Source organism: Protopterus annectens, chromosome 17.part0 (genome assembly GCF_019279795.1).
Source record: "Protopterus annectens isolate FY-2018-M chromosome 17.part0, PAN1.0, whole genome shotgun sequence".
In the NCBI taxonomy this organism is placed as follows: Eukaryota; Metazoa; Chordata; order Ceratodontiformes; family Protopteridae; genus Protopterus; species Protopterus annectens.
This window is the reverse complement of record NC_056751.1, coordinates 748,823,373-748,846,186: the sequence shown is the minus strand read 5'-3', so window position 1 is coordinate 748,846,186 and position 22,814 is coordinate 748,823,373. Positions and strand designations below refer to the sequence as shown.

General features: G+C 42.1%; 1 protein-coding gene across 1 annotated transcript in view; it reads left to right on the top strand.

Annotated features, from left to right (window-relative positions):
• Positions 1 to 22,814, top strand: part of KLHL14 (kelch like family member 14) — a 601,560-nt gene that overhangs the window by 350,147 nt on the left and 228,599 nt on the right. The window lies entirely within an intron of this gene.

The following is a 22,814-nucleotide window of genomic DNA, read 5'->3' as shown; positions in this document are numbered from 1 at the left end:
AGGACCATCAGGAAGGAAGATTTTAAGCTTGGCAGGAAACAGAAGGTATGTTTTAAACTGTGCTTTTTTAAGCTCCCTTATTAGTGGCAGAAAAACTTTTCTTTTAGCTAATACCATGGAAGAATAGTCATTGTCAAAACGCACAGTTTCATTAATCTTAACAGGAGCTTTAGCCCAAGCAGATTTAAGAACCATCTCTTTATCAAAAGATGATAGAAATCTAACTATAACTGATCTAGGATAGTTTTTGTTAGAGTTAGTATTAGCTATAGATCTATGTGCTCTTTCGATACCAAAAGAGAATGCTTCTGGTAAATCTAAAGTTTTAGGGAGCCATGTTGTTAAAAAAGAAGTAATATTGTTACCTTCAATATTTTCTGGCAGTCCAAAAATCCTAATGTTATTGCGCCTAGATCTATTTTCCAGGTCATCCAGCTTTGTTTGTAAATGTGTATTTTGTTTCAGCAGAAACTCAATGTTGATTTCCTCTTCTTGTATTCTATTTTCCATGTCATTCACAGCTTCTTCTATGCCTGTCATCTGTATCTTCTGTTGTTGCAGGTCCATATGTAACAAGTCTATTTGTTTTGTAGTTTTTTCTATGAAAGTGTCTAATTTAGTATCCATTTTATCCATCTTAGCAGTAAGTTGCTGGACTATAATTATCAGAGACTGAAGTTCTTTCTTGATGTTGGAGTCTTGAGAATTTGTCTTACTGGAACTCATTTCAGACTGATAAACTGACAAGAAAATTTCCAAAGTAATTTCTGACAGGAATATTATTAAGATTTCCTTTCTTTTTTAGATATAGTTCAAGAACTATATAAAACAAACATATTTAGAAAGAAAATTACTTCAAAAATTAATTTTTTAAGTAATTAATTCCTGTCAATGTAATGAAATTGGTGGAGCTGAAGAAATCTGCTGCTATCCTGTGTTCATCCTTGGCCACGCCCCCATGTTTTGTTTATTCTGATGACAAGGTTTATATCCCTGGAGCGTGTGGCTCTGAGGGATTGGGATTTCTTTAAGTGTAGCATGTCCAACAGCTCTGAGTTTGACAAGGCCTTGTATGTTAAGCAGAGATCGCCTCTGAGTAGACGATATGCTTAAAAAAGCGAACGCTGATTGATCGACCTAATTTAAGCGAAAGCTTACAATCTCGAACTGTCAGATCAGCGATTTTTTCCCAGGGAAAAAAATCGCTGATCCAAAACACATACACACAACACAAGCACACCAAACAAACAGAAATCCACACACATACACCTAAAATCTGATACCTAACCCTACACTAAACTATGCACACACCACTAACTACCCACTTACCTTAACCCAAACCCTAACCCTAAGGTCCGTCACTATCGCACACTCACCTCACCCACTCCCTAACTCTAACTCACTTAAATCCACCCTAACCCTCATGTCCACTCAGTTGCACACACACCTAACCCAAGCCCTAACCCTAACTCACCTAAATCACCCTAACACTCACATCCACACAATCGCACACTTACCTGAATCCGACCGGTAACTTTCCACCATAACACTGAAAATACCGAAGCAACAGAAACGGACAACCAAATTCATTCCCTAGGAAAAAATTTGAGTTTCTGCTGCTTCGATATTTTGCAGTTTCACGAAAATAAGTTCGATCAATCAGTGTTCGCTTTTTTAAGCGTTCGAGGATATAATATAGACCCAGTCAGCGTAGGGCATCTGCTTTAGGTCTGTGATTCTTTTAGTGAGGTATTTCTGCGGCCTTTCCAGTTGTTGCAGATGTCTTGAGAGGTACATACCAAATGGGGCGTTGTATTCTATAATGGGTCTAATGAGGGATGAGTACAGTGGGACAATGACCTCCTTTTTCTGGATGAAAAGCCCTTAGTGATGAGGTGTGTCGCATAGAAAAATTTCCTGACTGTTGTGGCGATGTGGTTATCGAATGTAAGACCACTGTCCACCTGTGTCTCTAAGTCTCTTATCCCACTTTCAATTTTTAGTGTACTGCCACCTATGTGCTAATTCACGGGTTCATGTTTTTTCCCAAAGGGGATAACTATACATTTCTTGGCATTGAGCTTGATCCTATGGCTGTGGCACCAAGCATCTGTTTCCATAAGGCCCTTTTGTAGAGTATCCGCATCATTTGGGGATTCAATAATGGCTCCCAGTTTGCAGTCATCTGTGAACTTTGTTAGCCAGAGTCCCTTAGTGTTGGCCTGTACTTCAGAGAAGTAGATGCCAAACAAGAACAGTCCCAGGATTGAACCGTGAGGTACTCCACTTGTCACTTGTCTAGAGCTGGATTTGGAGTCAGCTACTTTTACAGTGTGGGTTCTGTCAGTAAGCCAATTGGCAACCCATTGAGTGACATAAGGATTAATGCCCAGCTTAGTAAGTTTATCTATGCTTCCAGAGTGGGGGATGGTGTCAAAGGCCTTGGCGAGGTCCAGATAGGTTGTGTGGACAGCCTTACCCTCGTCCATGGCTCTGGAGACTGATTAGAAGAAGTCAGTCAGGTTCAGGAGACAAGATCGGCCCTTCACGAACCCAAACTGGGTGGGTTCCAGTGTTTAAAGGTTGCCAATGTCTTTGTTTATACGTTCCATGATAATACGTTCCATAGCCTTGCAAATCAGGCTCGTCAGACTGATAGGGCGGTATTTCTCTGGGATCCAAGGTGGATCCCCCCTTGTGGAGTGGGATAACTGTAGCTGTGTGCCACTCAGTGGGCACAAAGCCTGAGGTGAGGCTATGATTAAACATGACACTTGTGAGGTGCCAGTTAATTTTTAGTTCATGTAGTACACAGCCCAGGATGTCATCTGGTCCCATGGATGCTGTATTCTTAGCTTTGGAGAGTGCATTATTTACCTGTGTGGCCATTATTACCAGAATTTGGCAATCTTCCTGTATTGAGATGGGCCATTTAGGGGGTGAGAGGGGGGTGAAGTTGGCACTGAATCGATCTGCCAGGATATTGGCAATATCCTTGGGATCAGTATATTTAATGCCATTCTGTTGTAACTCAGAGCAAATCTGAGCATTGCCATTTAGATTCTTGACATAGTTATAGAATGCCTTGTGGTTGTCTTTGGAATCTTTGGCAATTTTATTTTCGTAATCTGTATCAGGACTAGACTAGTTACAGGAAAGGTGGGAAACAAGCACAAACACAGACTTTTAAATCAGAAAGTTGAAGGGGATGGAAAAACTGCCCAAACGGCCACTAAACAACAATTTCTGGTCCAGAAATCACTCATCTTGTGGTAGATAGGCTGCCTAGTGCTTACCACTCCCACTGATAAGCTAGTAGGCTTCCCTCCCACACAGAAAGGCTTGGGGGGGGCTCAGAAATTTACAAACAGTCCTGGATACAGCAAATCTGTATGTGGACTACACTAGTTACAGGAAAGGTGGGAAACAATCTTAGAACCTTTTTTTTTTTTTTTACAGAAAATCAGCTAAAACAGCAGCACCCCCCATACCCCCTGCTACTTAAATATACCAACTGCAAGATCGTACCACATTGAAATGAACAGAAACCTCCCCTTACGGAGATTTCTATGTAAACGGTCAAACTTGTACAAGTTCGAACTTATGGTCTTGACCATATGGGGTTTGAACTTGTACAAGTTCGACTATGTGATAGGAACTCTCTTAGTAGATGATATGAGACAAAGAATAACTGGAGTTTTTTGAGTCTGTCCATATAGGACATGTGTTTAAGGCCTAGGATCCTCTTCGTGAGGTACCTTTGTGGCCTTTCCAGCTGTTGCATGTGTCTAGTGAGGTACATGCCAAATGGGGCATTGGTGTCTTGACTATTGTAGCTTTCCAGATATTGGCACTTAATAAATAAAATGTACAAATATGCACCAGTATCATCATCTGCACAGTCACAGAAACCTGTTTCAAAGTTGCGCAGGGCACCCCAGATTTACCTGGTTACTCATCCTATCATACATTCAGACCCCAAACTGTGGGCAGTAAAGCCAAAGGAAGTGGAGTTTCAATATATATTAAAGACATACACACCTCCAGGCTGGTCAAACAGTATGATGCACAGGAGACACTCTAGGTGCAGTTAACCATTGACAAGTCCCTTATACAAATCATAGCTAACTACTGGTCCCCAAATCTGACTCAAGATGCCCAATCCGTATATCTAGGCCTCTTCGAATCTATCAAGATTCAACCCTTTACCCTGATCCTGGGCGACTTTAACTACCCAAACACAGACTGGAAGAACTACTCATGCCATACCGCAAATTCCCAGAGATTCCTAGATTTTGTCAATATAAATGCTTTGAAACAGCTAGTCAGTAACCCCACAAGAGGTGATAATATCTTGAACTTTGTATTAACCAACATGAGTAAACAATGCAGCATCCCTGTAGTGTCATCCTGCTTGGTAAGATCCAACCATAAAGCGGTCGCTTTTGAGGTCACCATCTCCCCTGACTCCCTCTCTAGCTAGGGTGAAACAAAAAAACTTCTCCAAAGCTGATTACAGCCTACTGATGGATGGTATAAACAGCTTCACAGCCCCCTCCCCCTCTTTGGAACTGGCACCAGTATCCAAAACTATACCAAAGCACTATATAAGCATTTATATAGATGCATGGAATCAGGAATACCCAACAGGACTAAGTCATCCTCCACAAGGAAGAGTAAACCTGTCTGGTGGACATCTGCAATAAATAAACTCTATAATAAAAGGCAAAAATTGCTGTCCAGGGCCAAGAAGGAGCAGGTGACCAATTGGAAGCAATCTCTCCTTGGCCTGAACAAGAAAATAAGAGCACTAGTGAAATCCTCCAAAGCAAACTTCGAGTCCAAATTGGCCACATCTACTAGAGACAATCATAAGGTCTTCTTCACATATATCCACAATCTCAAAGTAAGCACCCTGATCCGTTCAGAACTGGTGGTCAAGGGCACCACAGATACAAATGCCATAGATATATCAAATTTGCTGGGTGACAGATTCAGTGAAAACTTCACCCCTTTGCCCCCTTCAGTAAATCAGGACATTCCCAGTACCTGCCCCCTTCCCCTTATATCCAAGGAACAGGTCATCACTGCTCTGTCAAAGGCAAAAAATACAGCCTCCATGGAACCCGATAACATGTCAGGCTGCATCCTACATGAACTCAGGCAGGAATTTGCAGAACCATTAGGTACCCTGTTCAACCAAAGCCTGAGTACTGGCTTTGTCCCAGCTGAGTGGAGGACAGCCACTGTCATCCCATTTGCACAAAGGTGGAGCTTCCACCAATCTGGGAAATTATAGACCCATCAGCCTAACTAGCTTGATCTGCAAGGCCATGGAACGGATTATCATGGACCTCATTAACAAGGACATTGACAACCTCCAAACACTCGATCCTACACAGTTTGGCTTCATCAAGGGAGGTCATGTCTTTTAAGTTTGGTCGACTTCTTTGAGACAGTCACCACAGCCATGGATGAGGGGAATATGGTGCACACCACCTACCTTGACCTGGCCAGAGCCTTCAACAGTATTCTGCACTCAGACATAATAGATAAACTCTCTCAACTAGGCATCAATCCTTATGTTACCAGAGGGGTAGTTAACTGGGTCTCTGCTAGAACCCACCTAGTCAAAATAGGGGAAGCCACCTCAAGCAGTAGGTCCATAACGAATGGCGTACCCCAGGGTTTACTCTTCGGGCCTCTGTTATTTGGGATATACTTTTCTGAGGTGCAGATCAAAACCAGTGGGCTATGGCTGACCAAGTTTGCAGATGACAGCAAGCTGAGCACTGTCATCAATTCCCCTAGTAATGTGGTCATATTCCAAGAGGGTTTCACCCAAACAAATGAGTGGTGCTAGAAACATGGCCTCAAGTTGAATACTAAAAAATGCATCATTATCCCCTTTGGGGAGAGTGATGTACCCACAAATTGTCACATTAATAACAACGTCCTAAGCATGCAATCAGTTGTGAGGGATTTGGGCACCCAGGTTGATTGCAACCTGACTTTTGACCACCATGTTGGTTCCGTTGTATGGAATGCTTTCTACATGGCCCACCTCATAAGTAAGGGTATCTCATCCAGGGACAAGAAGGTCATAACATCCCTGTATTCCTCCTTTATAATGCTGATTATTGAGTACAATGCCCAATTCAACATGTATATCGCAAAGCACCTGCAGCAGCTGGAGAGACCACAGAGGTTCCCCACCAGGAGAATCCAGGGCCTTAAAACTCTATCATACACAAATAGGCTAAAAGCCCTATCCCTCTACTCAGTTTCATGCAGACTCTTTTATACAGACTCCTCAGTGGTGACCTCTGTCTGGCATACAAGCCGATCTCGAATCCTGCCTTGATGGGACTGCTGCATTTCCGCAAGTCAAGCTCCACTCGAGTAATGCACATGCGTGGCCTCAACCTGGTCTGTGACATCAGTAGGACTTGGTGGGACAGATTTGTGTCCCAGAAACTCCTCCATCGGTGGAATAGACTCCCTCTCTATGTCAAGCAAAGTATCTCTTTACCCCTTTTTAAGTGCAACCTGGATAACTGGATGGGAAACAGAAAATACATCCCCGGGATTCCACCCATGTCCCTGCTGGATGGGGGCATCGGGTGCTGACTTGTCTAAACATGGGATAAACTTTTGGCTAGCCTTATAAGGGCCTCAGGGCCAGTAGCTTATTAACTTCCTATAATCCTATGATCCTATGATCATCATTCTGAAACTATCTCAAAATGGAATGACACCAAAACAATTGGAGCGAAACAAACTGAAGATCACATTTCTATGAACAAAAGTCCTACTGATAATCGGAGTATTTGTACTGTTAAGAGAAATTCTAAGACTTTTTGGTATAATTTTGTGACAAAAATAATTTTTGTGTGATTTATTACTCAGTATGGAGTCAGGTTAATGACTGAATGATAGATTAATAAACCATTGTACAGAGTGTGTTCTAAACAAGTTTCATGTTTGCAGTTTCTTTGTAGCTGTTATGTTTCTCAAGATATTTTCATTTATGTAAAGGCAAGTATCATTATCTGGGAAGGACTGTCCAAGGCACTTGGTCCCAACTGGAGGCCAGTTTGCAAATCAATGTTCTATAGATGAGGGTGGTGCTCTTAGTGTTGCAAGCATTTCAAGATGCCCTTCGCCTACGAACAGTGGCAATTCAAATGGACAACATGTCGGTAGTCTGGTACATCAAAAAACAAGGAGGAACCAAATTGTATCCACTTTGTTGATAAGCCCCCAGAGTTTGGCAATGGGTGATTTCTTCCAACTGCTTTCTCATGGCAATACATATTCTGGGGGGCTCAAACATGATAGCGGACAAGCTGAGCAGAACTATTCTGATGTCTCACGAGTGGCCTTTCAATCCTGTCAGAAAAGATCTTCCATCACCGGGGCCAACCTTGCTGTGATCTGTTTGCATCCCCTCTGAACAACAAGTGCATCAGTTACTTTGCCCTTATCCCCCCCTCAGAGGGAGTCACCGAGAGATGCTTTTTTCCACGACTGGCCCTCGGGTTCCTGTACACCTTTCCCCCAGCTCCCCTGATATCTCAGTTTCTAAAGAAAGCCAAGAGGTCAGAGAACACAGTAATCCTCTTTGCCTCATTCTGGCCTAGGCAAGTTTAGTTTCCTTTCATTTGGCCTCACCTACTTCGTAAACCTTGGATTCTGGACCCACCTCCAGATCTATTATCTCATCTGGAAGGAATGGTCCATCCAAATCTCCAGCTCACTGCATGGTTCCTCCAATTCCCATGGTTGCCAGGCATTCTTCCCTTTCCTCTCCCAACCATCAAATCATGCTGGCCCATCAGAAACCTTCTACTAGGAAACTTTTCCAGAGTAAATTGGAAACATTTGCTAGATGGGTTCTTAAAAATGCTCTGGATCCTTATACAGTCACTGTGCATAAAGTATTGAATTTTTTAGCTGATCTTTATCAAACTGGTTCTTCAGCCTCTACCATTTGGGTCCATCTAGCTACAATATCTAATTTCCATACTGGTTTCAGTGGTTAGATCGTTCTTCATTTATGTCACATAAACTTTGTAAAGCCTTTTTGAAGGGAATACTAATGTTAAGACCTACATTTAAAGAGCCATTGCTCCATGGGATTTACCCCCAGTTCTACAATGTGTTACTCTTTCCTCTTTTGAACCATCAACTTCGTATGACTTAAAATTTCTGACGTGGAAAACTTGAACACCGAACATTTAAAATATTGAGTGTTCTAATATCGACCCGTTATCAGCAAACGCTGAAAATGTCGAAGAAACAGGAAACCAAATTCTTTCCTAGGGAAAGAATTTGGTTGTCCGTTTCTGTTGATTCGGTATTTTCAGCGCTCTGGTGGAAAGTTACGGGTCGGGTTCAGGTAAGTGTGCGATTGTGTGGACATGTGGATTAGGGTGGGTTAGGTGAGTTAGGGTTAGGGCGTGGGTCAGGTAAGTGTGCGATTGTGTGGACGTGTGGGTTAGGGCGGGTTAGGTGAGTTAGGGTTAGGGCGCGGGTGAGGTGACTGTGAGATAGTGACGGACCTTAGGGTTAAGGTTTGGGTTACGGTAAGTGGATAGTTAGTGGTGTATGTATAGTTTAGTGTAGGGTTAGGTGTAAGAGTTTAGCTGTATGTGTGTGGATTGCTGTTTGTTTGGTGTGCTTGTGTTGTGTGTATGTGTTTTGGAACAGCAAATTTTTTCCCCAGGAAAAAATGTGCTGTTCCGAATACTCGTGTTTTGTATTTTCGATTGCTAGTGTTCAATATTAGAACACTCGACATTTTGAATGTTCGGTGTTCTAATATAGACCCCTACATTTATTAGATGTTCATAGACAATTACATTTTTATCTTCACATCACAAAGGATTTTAGAAAATCTGACCAACTATTTGTTGCCTTCTCCTCACTTTCCGTAGGTTACTCAGTTTCCAAGGTGCCTTAACTAAATGGCTCAGAGATTGTACCATGTTTATCTATCATTCAAAGGGACTTCATCCTTCATGCCCTGTGAAAGCTCACTCAAATAGAGCTGTAACAGCTTCTGCAGTACTTCATGCCAGAGCTTCTTTGGATGACATTTGTGCAGCAGCCACATGGTCTTCTCCTCATACTTTTATCACTCGTTACAAATTGGACCAGGTCTCTAGGGGACGTGCTTCATTCGGTTCAATGGTGCTTAGGAATATTCTTCCATGAGACCTCCCAAGATTCAGGTAGCTAGGGACTCTGTCCCATAGTCAAAGATTATGTGAAGATTGACAACATCAGATAAAGAAGTTATGTCTTATCATAATGTTCCATTTGTGTTGTCGATCTTCACTAATCCTTGACATTCCCCCCATCCTTCCCCCGGCCTGGGACTATTAGTGGATCGAATTTCTTTCCGAGACTGGCTTCATAATAGGGACACAGATCTGGTTTCTTTTTATTTATTTCTATTTACTTTCTGTCTGCTACTAATTTAGGCAAACTTGATCTGAGGTAATTTAGAGAGGAGCATTATGGGTAGAGCCTAGCTCGAGAGTTTGGAAGGCGTGAACCCTATAGTCAAGCATTAGTGAAGATCGACAACACAGATGGAACATTATGGTAAGACATAACTTCTTTTTTTATTTAATTATCATTTATTATTGACTGGGATAGTCACTCTAGGTTAGTATCCTCATTTTAGGGGAGACCCGAGGTGGTATTTATAATACTAGGAGAAATTTGGTCAGAGCATAGGGGAACTTCCTCTACTCTGTTCAATAGGTGCTGTGGGATCTCTTACATTCACCCATGCTACAGCCAACTCAAACAGATGGGACCACAGTTTAATGTCTTATCTGAAAGAAAACACACCGGAGTGCAGACCCCCTTATGCTGCACTGCAGTCTCAGCAATCCATCCACTTAGTAGGAGAAATGGATCCACAGCTTTCTGCAGCAAAGGTGAATGTGCTACTTGTTGTGCAAATTCAGGGGAAAGCTATCTAGCCAGGACTGGTGGCATTAGCAGAACTTATGAAGTTTTAGTGCAGATAGGTGTGAATGAGTTAAAGTTATATTCCATTTTGGCTACCTTTTGCTTCACAATGATATGGTCAACATCTCTATCGTATTCCCTTTTACGGTGAAATATTTATGAGCTTCCAAGTCACAGGCATACCACCTCAGCTTCTGAAGCTCCCCTTTCCCATAATTATATCTCAGTTTGTATAGGCAGCAATTTTTCCCAAGAATTATGTATTCTCCTTGAACAGGTCCTCAAAGACAAAGCTTGACTCTTTGCTATTGAAATGAAAATAGGTATTTTGGGTTGCTTGTTAATAGTGTTTTGGAGAGAGATGTGTCACAGTGTTCTGTATTTGTAAAGCCCTCCTCATTAACTTTTGCTTATGGATCTTGGTAAAACCCAAGTTATGTTTTGCGACTCTTCCATAATTCAGAAAAAAAACACTGTAAAAATAGTCTGTTCATTACAGTGAGAACCAGTCTAATTAGGGTGATGTCATTTAATGAAAGTGATGCTGATTGCCTGCTTGCATGGAACAAGCCATTCAAGACACTGCATATATCATAAAATGTGTACCATATGTCCCCCTTTGTTCTGTCATGTTTTGAGTAAGGTCCTACTGCCTCATCATGACATTTTGTTTTGTCAAATTCAATATAAAACTTACGGATCAACTGATTGAGATTATCTCACAGAATACAAGAAACATGGTGTACATTACCAAAGCAGAACATTTTTAAAGGGGCTTCTGTCAGAATGTTACTTTTTCCATCTTTCATCTTTCCTTCTCCATTTATTGTTGAAGTAAGTAGGGATATTCTCCGGCTTCCAGAGTTAAGGTAACATTTAGATCTTTCATTTGAACATGAAGAAGAAAAGAGACGTTCACTTCCCAGTTTATCCTGTTGATTATGAGCCATATCAGGTTCATGGCTGTGGGGTATTGATATCCTACAGTTAACTGCTATATAGCAGTGGCATATCTGTAGATATTACTTGCCAGCTGACATTCCTTTGTTGACTGGTTGTTAAAGTACTTAAAGCTGTGCAACTTTAGGTATTTTCTGCTGTTTTAAATATAAACTGCTGCAAATTAATGGTACCATGAATCTGAAACTGAATGTATATACAGCTTTGCACTGCTTCTCTACTACTTCTCAGCTGCAGGCTGGATAAAGAACCAACTCAACGAGCAGAACTCAGTGAATTTGTATTCTCCGATCAATGTTTTCCTTAAGATGTCACTGTCAGTGCAGTTCACACAGTTCATGGACAGGGTTTCCCTTCTTTGGGAAATTTCTCCCCACTTTATGTTTGTGCATCTGCCTGAGTTTGTATCTATAGATGTAAGGGTGTAGGGGACTTGCCCATCACATGGGGATGCGGAGGGGCTTGCCCCTGCAAAAACTATTGCAGTTAGTTCTTCATTATGTGACTTCCTGAATTTAATGAGTTGGTTACTCACAGAGTTATAACTTGATGAGTAATAGTGGAGCCTGTTTACATTTAAAAGTATAACTTAAAGGTATAAAGATGTAACACTTTGCTGACTATGGATAGCATCTTATGCATTTTGTCTTATTAGCTGTTGTCCTCTGATTATTGTATTTTAATATAATTTTGGCTAAATCTGCAAACATGGATCACTGCACAACTAAAATCAAAACCTAGCAGTGTGTATTTTTAAATGCCAGTATAAATTCCTGTTGTGACTTACACCCTCAGTTGAGATGAAAAATTAAATTATTTCTGTGATGATTTAACCTATATAGTTCAAGTCTTATTTGCTACAAGGAAGTTAGTTTGTTAATCTGGCACATCATCAGGTCTCAAGTAACCATCCATGAGAAATGTGGTGCTTTACATGTTTGGCTTAGATTCTGCACCTCACTTGAATTGAATATGACTTCCCAGTACAGTGGTTATAGGACAGGTCAGTTTGTGTCAGTGAAGAATCTATTGATTCTAAGCTACTGATACTGAAATACATTGTAAAGATGACCGTCCCAGTTTATAGAAGACTGGAATTTGGTTCTCAGTGTGTCTGTCTACTTCAAATGTACTCTTTTTGTGTTTGGTTGGTTCATTAGGTTTTATTGTTTTCTAAATGTGTCCGCTTATTTCATGGCCCTTGGGATGTTATTCTGCTTCTTTTACTGTCTTTTCCTATTTCTGTAATGCCTTCTGTCTCAAGAGACTGATGTATTGAAACCCACTGAAACACTAGATGCTGGTTTGCCATTTGGCAGCATCACAGAAACATTAACATTATATTGCCTTGACTTTAGATAAATGTATCTTATATACTCTTTTCGTTTTTAGTGTGCATGTGCATCTGACCAGCAGTGAATCTACTGATTATAAATCTGTTCCTCTCATTAAGTCAATCTTGAAGTTTACACAGATATCCCAGCTCATAGTCAGGGAAGTCTCTGTTTCTTAAAAGAACTTCTCTCTCTTTTGGCCTTGTAATGCATTAATGCATCACAGTTGTTTGTGTTCACTATCGGTGTCCATCTTAGCACTTTGACAAAGGAAATAGAAGACCGAAATAGAAACTGAGAGGAACATTTAGGAAATCAAAATTACAGGTAAATTAAAGGTCAACCTCTCTCTCTCTCTCTGTCTCTCTCTCTCTCTCACACACTCACACACACACACACACACACACACACACACACACACACACACACACACACACACACACACACACACACAAATAAACATAGATACAACACATTTCTGTGTGTGAGTGTATGTTTTATGGCTTTTTCTAAATATTGCATTTAGTTTTGGCCCTGGAATCCCTGCTTTACTCAGGCTGCTCTCTTTTCTTCACTAGTCCATTAATTAACTTACTTGAGGGAATGAGGAATCCATGAAGCTGCTGTTACATACTGCAGGTAGTTCTGGGATTTTTTTATGCTTTATTGTCTGCTACCTGGAGTGAATATAGCTGCATGCATTGAGCACAGTGCAGGCTGTTGTTCTCACACTTTGCTTCCATATAGCAAACACCCCACTCCACAACACTTCCTTCCCATTTCACCGTTCCATTACCACCACCATCTCCCATGTGTCACTCTAGAAATGCTCACTGTTCCATTACCACTACCATCTCCCATGTGTCAGTCTGGAAATAACTCTTATCCCCACTCCCTACACCAAGGAAGCAAGCCTATAAAGATGATTCAGGTCTCCCATGGAGTGACAGAATTTGAGCACCTGAGGACATAGTTGTCTGTGGGTAGTTCATATCTAATGAGAACAGTACACAAGCATCTATCACTCCAAGCAGAACACGGCATATTGTAAACATGTCTGCATATGACTCATATTGAGAATAAATAGTAACATGATATCTATAGGTCAGCATACTGGTGCTGGTCTCTCCGAAGATTATCAGCATGAAAGGCAGAACAGCTGACACAAGAGTTACAGATATCAGAAAATGGCACTGAGAGAAAGGATTAAATTCATCGACCATACAGGTCTATATCTAGCATATGACAGTATCATCCAAGCTGTGCATGTCCAAAGCATACGAGCAGAGTACTGTACAGCTGTACAGGAGCACATGGTTACAGAATCTTCTGAGTAAGACGTAGAGGAGGCAGTGCTGTCCAGCATCTGATCAGCCCTGTAGAACAGCAGTGGGTTTCCTGAGCAGCTGTTAGTATCTTGATCATTATCAGCTTTTTTCAAGTTCTTATTTATATATTCTGAAACACTTAATGTCTAGCAAATCAAGATCTGCCCTTATCATCACCAGCTAAGGGACCAGCACCTGCAAAGGTGCACAAGGTTCTTGTTCCAAAGTATGTTATGTTTCTCATATATCATTGGTGCAGCCATATCATCCACTGTATATTAACACAGTCAATTCACAACATCATGCAGTGCTGCATAGTATTTCTGTAGAGTGTAGTCAAGGAGTGTTATGCACTGACAGTGATTGGAAACCTTACAGAATGATGGGGCACTGTATCCCACTGGTCGTCTTGTAATCCTGTCACTTTGTCCTGTGACATATAGTGTATGTTTGACCATATACTGTCTGTGAAGCTACTACTAAATGTTGCCCTGTGCTGTTGGCTTGTGTGTGTACTGTTAACAGCTCTGCAGATGTGTTAAGTATGTATTAGAGGTGGTAAAAGATGGTTGCTTTTATAGTTTCAAAAACTTTAAATAAATTTTTGCCATTGGTTCTTCATACTATGGTATAGTTCACATGGCTATAGTATGCTTTGCACTTTTTATTAAGCACACTTGGTACTGTTTACCATTTGTCAGATCTGTTGATTGCCACTGTGCATTGTTGTACAAGTCTGCATGTGATATTTGAAATAGATCTAGAAATCCTGGAGTGATTCGTGTATATAGTGTAGTACTGCATTATGTGTATGGCAACTTTATCTGCTTGTAACCGGTGCATTGCACATTGCCGGATATAAACAGATGACATTGCGATGCACATAATACAGATGTGTTAAGTGTGTGTTGCAGGTGTAAAAAAGATGGTCGCTTTTATGGTTTGATAAACTTTAAAAACATTTCTGCCATTGGTACTTCATGCTATGGCATAGTTCACATGGTTATAGTATGTTTTACACATTTTATTAAGCACACTTGGTACAGTTTACCACAGATACTTAAAGTACCATTTGTCATGTCTGTAAATTGCCACTGTGCATTGCTGCACAAGTCTGCATGTGATATTTGAAATAGATCTGGAAATCCTGGAGTGATTTTTTATATACTGTAGTACTGCATTATGTGCATGGCAACTTCATCTGCTTATAACTGGTACATTGCACATTGCCAGATATAAATGATGACACTGCCATGCACATAATACAGTACTACACTATATACATGAAGCACAGCACCCCAGAATGTACAGGTAGATTTGAAACATCACATACAGAGCTGTACAGTACCTAATCTTTGCTACATTTCTAGTGCCTGTGTGGCAGTATGACTGTCCACCATTCACATGTGTCATAGTATCAGCTCTTAGTCATGTCATACATTTATGGTATCTCTCTATTGCACTCATATCGGATGTCACACCATGATGTGGTTTGTCTGACACAATGTCACCATGGGTATAATTGATAGGTCCACTGTCAATGGCTGCACTGTGCAGCAAGTACCAGACTGAAAACATCTGTGTGTTTTTCATCACTGTATTGTAATGTACTGTTAAATATATTCAGGCTTCTAAAAATTCATCAGCATTGTGTATAAGCACTTGATTTTGTTACCACTTATAAAACATGCTTCACTGCACTTGGGTTTTCCATATGTAGTCAGTTGTATGAGGCAGGTTGTTATCTAGAACTGCCATTAATATACCATAGCCTGCTGAAAAAGATGCAAAACCATGAATCATTGATCATGTCATACATAATGTCCTTCTGTTCTCATGTTGCAGTAGTCTCACATGTGGGATCCTCCACCTCAAGCAACCCAAATGTCCAGCTCGTCTACCAAAGCTTAAGCCTGGTTGCTGTCAGCTGTGTAGGACACACACAGGGCCATAAACCGTGGGCCATAAATGTGATGGCTGCATGCACAGACCTCAGAATTTCTCTGCTGCAGTCGAATGCCTGCTTGATTGTTCCACTCTGTGCTTCAGAAGATGATACAGATAAGTACCTCATTGGGAAATCTTCTTTGTTTTTGTTATCGGCTTAGGTTGCTGTTGCTCTTTTATTAGCCAATGTCATCTAGGAATGGAAAATGTAAGTGCGGTCGGCAAATTCCACACAAAGATTCTCATGAACTCTGCCTTTTCTGCTTAGGCCAGTCCCACGACCATACGACCTGTAATATCTGTCAGTTGCTTATCCCTAAGACCCTATGCAGTCATCTAGCTGCCCTTAAGTTACTTGTAGTGAACCAGCGTCTTAAACAATTGGCACTAGGCATGGCTACAGAACCGGCCATTGAGGTGGAGCTGCCAAAAAAGAAGGCCAAGGTTTCATGGCCTGCTACTGCTGCGTCTCTGACATCAGGTATTCCACCAGCTACCAGTCTAGAGGTTGAGAGACATCTGGAAGAATTGGCAACTTCGGTGGGTACTATGTCGGAAGCCACCCTAACATATCCAGTTGGCATGTCCGTAGAGGTTTCTGTGACATTGGCCTCCACCAATGTCGAGGGGGAACCAGGCTTGACCGGACGGCCACCTTTGGTTTTAGAACAGGGTTCTTTGGCCACAGGCCTGACAACTGACTCTAGGCTTTCAGCTTCTCAAATAATTTCCAAGTCTCCTTCTCAGAAGAGAAAACAAAAAACTAGGCATTTGTCTATCAAATTGGAAGACCAGCCAGACTGGCAAACTTTCTCCCAGTCCCTGGTTCAGGCTTTTATGGCCCTCAGGCCTACAGCCCCACATAGTCCTGCTCTGCCTACCCTCAGCCCTAGGCCTGCCTCTGCCAGTTCCACCCCCATTCCTCAGACTCAGGAAGAAGACTCTTCTTCCTCCACTGATGATGAGTCACTCAATTACACTTATCAGCTGGTCTCTCCCCTGGAGTACTGTTCTCCAGATGAAGACTCTTTGGAAGGAGACTCCCCACCTTTGGGAAGATTATTTCCAAAATGAGAGAATACTTCAAGTGGGATGCCACACAAATGAGTGCGGTACAAAAAAGGACTTTGAGCTCCTCCAGATGGAGTCTCCCTCTCCCTCTGCTATTCCCCCTGTGATTCCACCTTACCTGGATGCCTTTGCTTTTGCTTCCAGAATCCTGGCATCCCAACCTCCATCCCCTAAATGGCCAGATAGATTCTATAAAGTCCCTAATGATCAAAAGTACTTCATAAAGCCACCCATGGCAGACCCTGCTGTCATTGCGGTGGCACCAGACAAGCAATCCGGGCATATTCCTTCCTCTTCCCTCCTGCCATCAGACAAAGACAGCAAAGTAATGGACAGACTGGGAAAAAAGTTCTACACTTCCTCCACTCTGGTCTTTAGGCCCATTAATTACCAAACACATATGGTAAAGTATGCTGTAGATCAAGTCTCCCAGGCAACTACATTGCTCTCTTCCATGCCTGACTCCCCTACAATGCCCCAGGTTGCTTCTAAGCTTTCCTTAGCAACACAGGTAGCCAGGCATTCTATAGAATGTAGTTACAGTGCTGCTGAAGCCTCAGCCAGATCAGCCACTTCTGTTTCTGTATTACGCAGGTACTCCTGGCTCAGACTTCAACCCCTCCCTGATGACTTCAAGAATAAGATCCTGGATGCTCCCCTGGACATTAAGTTCTTCTTTGGCAAGCAATCCTGAACTATTCAAAAGTTTGCAGGACAAAAAGCAAGGAACTGCAGGACCTGAAGCATTTATTGGTTTCCCCAGTTCCAAAATTCTACAGGAACTACCCTGCCAAACCCAGCTTTGTTAGGTGGGCACCTGCTCCTTCCACTTCTTCCTCAAAACACAGAAAAGGGGCTAGGAAACAATCGTACCCTAGGACTTCTTCCTCCCAATCTACTCCCCATGCAGTCCTTTCCAGACAGACTGAACAATCCGTGACTGCCTACATCCCCTCCACCTTTTCCTCCTCTCTACCCACCTCTCTCACTTCTCCCTCTATGGCAACATATTACCACAGACCAATGGGTCTTATTAGTAGTGGAAAAAGGGTATTTTATGAGCTGGCAGGAAAAAACGGTACCAAAAGGCATACCCTTTCCTCCAAAATTCCAATCCACCTGGTTCCCCAGATCATCCAGGATTTACTATGACAAGGTACCATAGAGAGGCTTCCATCAGGGCAAGAGAGTCAAGGGTTTTACTCCAGGCTCTTCCTGGTTCCAAAAAAAAAAAGGGTCCTTAGAGGCCTATACTGGACCTGCTCCTGTTAAACCCCTTCTTGCATGTACCTTCTTTCCACATGCTGTCCCTTCAAACCTTTCTTCCACTGTTGACACCCAGTGCCATTATGGCCACTTTGGACTTGAAGGAGGCATACCTTCATATCCCCATACACCCAGACTTCAGGAGATTTCTGCACTTTGCTCTGCCATCCTCGCACTATCATTTACTGCCTTGCCCTTTAGTTTGTCTACAGCGCCAAGGGTCTTCACAAAGTGTCTAGCTCCAGCAGTAGTCTACTACTGAACAAAGGGCATAATGATTTACCCTTACCTGGATGACCTTTTCATCTTGGCAGAAGAGCCAAGTACTCTTCAGGCACACCTGCAATTCACAATGCCTCTCCTAAGAAGTCTGGGATTTACTCTCAACCTACTGAAGTTCTCCCTCACTCTATCCCAAGACTAGATCTTCTTGGGCTGCAGAATAAGGACATACTTGATGAGGGCATTCCTCCCACAAGACAAAGTCACATCTCTGACCAGCTTCTTCCAATACCTTCTTCTAGTCACCCACATCTCTGAGAGGGAATTTCTCTGTCTTCTGGGCTTATGGCAGCTACTGTTCCTATGCTGCCCCTTGGCAGGTTGCACATGAGAAAGTTCCAGTGGTACTTGAAAAATGTCTGGTCCCAATGCAATCACCCCCCCTGGATTTTCAGGTGCCCTTCCTGCCCTGCCTGAAGAAAGAGTTGGGGTGGTGGATCCAGCAAATAGGCCAGAACCCAAGCTTTCATCTAGTACCCACAAAGCCAGTCCAGTTCATGCACAAAGATGCCTCAGATCAGGGATGGGGGGCCACTATGAACAGTCTCAAAGTGCAGGCTCAATGGGAGCCTTCCCTCCAGAAAAAAATATCAATGTGAGAGAAATTACTGCTCTTCTTCTAGCTCTAAAGACCTTCCTCCTGCTCATACAACCTGGCCCCCCTTCAAGTTTTCACAGACAACACCACAGTGATGTTGTATATCAACAAGCAGGTAGGGGACCAGATCCTTCCTACTTTGCAGGCTAGCAATACAGGCATGGGAGTTGGCCACTCAGTACAATGTAACACTGCAGGCAGCCTACATTCTATCACAAGAGAATCATCAGACAGATGTCCTCAGCAGATCATTCTCTCAACATCACGAAAGGATGTTACACAGGGATGTTTTCTTACACATTGTCCACAATGGGGCACCCCACAGATAGATCTGTTTGCCTCCCATCAGAACAGACAACTAGAGCTATTCTGCTCCAGGTTCCCCTTGCCACTAATGTGGAAAGTGGATGCCTTTTCAATCTCTTGGAAGGAGCTGTTCCTCTATGCCCCCCTTCCCTCTCATCCAGAAAGTCCTGCTGAAAATTCAACAGAACAAACCAAAAGTTTTGCTGGTGACCCCCTACATCTTCCTCCACCCTTTGCTCTGCTTGAGCTGTAGTACTGTCCCACATGTGAGAATACTGTAACATGAGAATAGAAGGACATAGATTAGTTGTGTAAAATCTTACCATAACCATAGATGTCATTCTCTTCAATGTTGCAGTATTTCTTCTCTCCCTCCTATCCCCCTAAAAGACATTTTTCCTGTCTGGATGGCATCCTTCTTGTATCCTTTGACATCAGAACAGATGCGGTGGTGCAGCGGTTTGCATTGTCACCTCACAGCAAGAGGTTGTCCATTTGGATTTTTGGCTGGAGTGCCTTCTGTGCAGAGTCTGCATATCCTTCCTGTGGTCGTGTGGGTTTCCCCCAGGTGTTCTGGCTTCCTCCCATGTTACAAAGACATGCAGTAGGTGGATTGGACACTCTAAATTGGCCCTAGGTGCGAGTGTGTGTGTGAGTTTGTGGTATGAATGAACTACCGCAGCAGGGCTAGCCACCCGCCAATGTAAACCTTGGCTCGAGATGATTGTCACTGCTGAAGTGACACCCCGACCACATGTGCAAAATGGGAAAAGGGTTAAGGATGGATGGATTTGCAACTCCCATACTAATTGATGTATACTCACACCTTTGAACTCAAGATCTGGTGAAACTGTTCAGTAGTAAATAACTAGATGGATTACAGCTCTGTGACGTAAAGGGGTAAAGCCCTGAATCCAGCTCAGGTGACAGAGTTTGATTAGTGCCTGAGGTGCCTGAAGGAGATAGTAGGAGGAAAAGAGGAGTGAAATGCTTCCTCCCACTTGCCCCTCCTCAGGTGAAGGTTGGGAATGACATATTGGTGGCTGGTTGAATCACTGCTGTAAATTCTGGTAGAGGCTGAATATTGACGTGACAGCCATCTTATAAATACTAGTAGATCTGGGTACAGTCATACATCTAGGCCTGGAGGGGAGATTCTGTTCAGACCACACCTAATGGCTAAACCACAAAAAACCTAGGTAGGGGCTATTCAAACTAATGGCTAAACCACGAAAAACCTAGATAGGGTCTTTTCAAACTAAGCAACCTATACTATACAAGCAGCTATGGCAGCTGTCACTTACTCCTTGTGGAGACTCTCATCAGCTATGGGAAGGGATGGTGACCCCATTTGTTGGGTTCATGCTTCTCAACTGTTCAGAATTTGGCAGAATCTCCAGATTTTTTGCTTCATATTTTTGGTCAGTTCCTCATAAATGTTTTGAGTTTCTGACAAATCATTGAGGATTGAAGTCAGTAAATAATGGCAGACATTTGAATTTTAGACTTCATATCCTGAAGAAAATGCATGCTAATTCAAAACCTACTACTCCAGCAGCTTTGTAACAGTATTTAAATTCTGTCCCTAACTGCTCCCCTATTATTGTTGGCTTTATCCAGAATGTTTCTGCTAAGTGGTTGAGGTATAGTTGGGGTATTCCATTAATATGGCTTAATCCATGGATTGAAGTGTGATCTAATAAGGGGATTCTACAGTGCAATTTGGAAGCTATCAGTCCTAAGGAAAACATAAATGGATTGAAAAAATGTGTGGATGTATGGTACTGTCCTTTGCACATCACCTTGATATGTTCATCATTTAGATCAGTGTTGCACTTCTCTTGATTACTGGGCCTTCTGCTACAGAGTCCGTAGATGTCCATATTACTTCTAGAACTCAGAGCTCTTCCTCTTTGTATAATGGATGGCCACATCCCAGGAGGACATTAATAGTGTAAAGCAGGCATCTGCCTATGCCATCTTAGATCTTTCAGGCCACAGTTCAGTGCATATGTCCCATATACTAGCATTGTAAGAAGCTTCTTCCTGGCATGATTTGGCCTGCTTCAGAGAACAGAAAGAAAATAAGTACCCTGTTCATTATACATAAGTTATTTTGCTTGCATTGATACAGACTGAGTCTGTTTTGAAGCCAGACATATGTCAGGGCCAAAAAAGGGATGGTAAATCTGTGGCAGAAAGATTCTTCACAATAATTTCCACAGCCATTGCATTTTTTTGATTAGGATCCAACTATCATGTCAGTTACAGCTGTCTGTTCTATCTCTACCATTCTGCCTCCTTTATTTAGATCTATTACAAAACGGTCCCCACAGGGATGCCAGATTTCTTATCCAGCAGGTAAGGACCAAAAAAAAAGAGAAAAAAGGTTCTTCACGCTAAGTGAAGTCCACAAAAAATAAAAAACAGAAAGGTCTTTAATGCGGGACACCTTTAGTTCCACATTCAACAGAAGTAGCTCCGTTTTGTGATTATTTTTTGATTGGCACATATGCCAGTATATGGGCCAACCAAAAAAAGCAAAGAAGGTGAAACAGCCTCCAAGATTTTAGTCTGGCAGTGTGGGACTTGGGATCGGGCTCCTGATCCCGGGACAGTCCCACTCAAATAGGGATGTCTGGCAATCCTGGGTCCCCAACAGAGTATAGCATCTTTCTGGCACACTTAGTATGTAAGACTGGCTGCATATTAAACTGTGTATGGCTTCTTACATTTTTTTCATTTTTGTTTTTTTATATGAGCCACACAGTTTGATTCTTGACTTTTACTGGCTTCACAATGGAAGTCTCATAACTGAATAGCTACAAACACTTAAACTCTTGTAATATACGCTGGCACAAAGTTCAGAGTTGCAATACGGCATTTTCTGTATTATGTTGTGCCCCAGACATTTGAATGCATTACTCCCTGCACCTGTGCAGCCTGTAGACATGCTACATTTACATCTATATTTAGAACATTTCTGAGCAGCAAAGCACAATGTAGGTACCAGGGCACATGCAGCCATGAATACTGTGCTACAGCTGGAGTGAACTCCCCATGGTTTTCTTTACTTTTGTGGTAAACACCTTTAAACCTTTTGTCAAACAAAACACAGCAGTTATGCTTGATGACCTGGTCATAGTTCTCTGTTAGTGCTGTTGAATATCCTCCTAAAAGTGTGACTAACTGCTGAATTGGAATAACTGCATAAACTTGGTTAGATATACCACACTTAACAATACATATGCAGAGCAAAAGTTTTTGTAATATACAGTATTATGTGCTGATACTGGGAGGTAGTGAGCTAAGTTGCCTTACAGGATTGCATAAAATAAATATATTCATCAAATCGATCACTGCTGCAGTAGGCTTAGCTATATGAGTTTTATCCTGCCAAGGACATAGCAACCAGCAAAGTTTCAAGGCACCTTCCATGTACCCAAACTGTCTGGCAGTTTGAGCTGAGCTGATGAAAAGACAAGTTTGGGTGTCAATCCCTTCAGAGCCTTACTGCTGCCGAAGAGTACGCTCACTCCCCTGAGGCTTTCAAAGATTGAGAGTTGGCTTGTGCTGTTCTGTTGCAGCACTAAGTTCTCTTGGGGGGAAAAAAATCTACTCAAGAACTGTGTTTATTATTAATACTTTCCTCTTCAGGAAAGCTATTTAAAGCCAGGAGTTTATGTTTTAACCACCTGTCATATGATTACTGTACTTTTAAACAGGAGTGCTCTT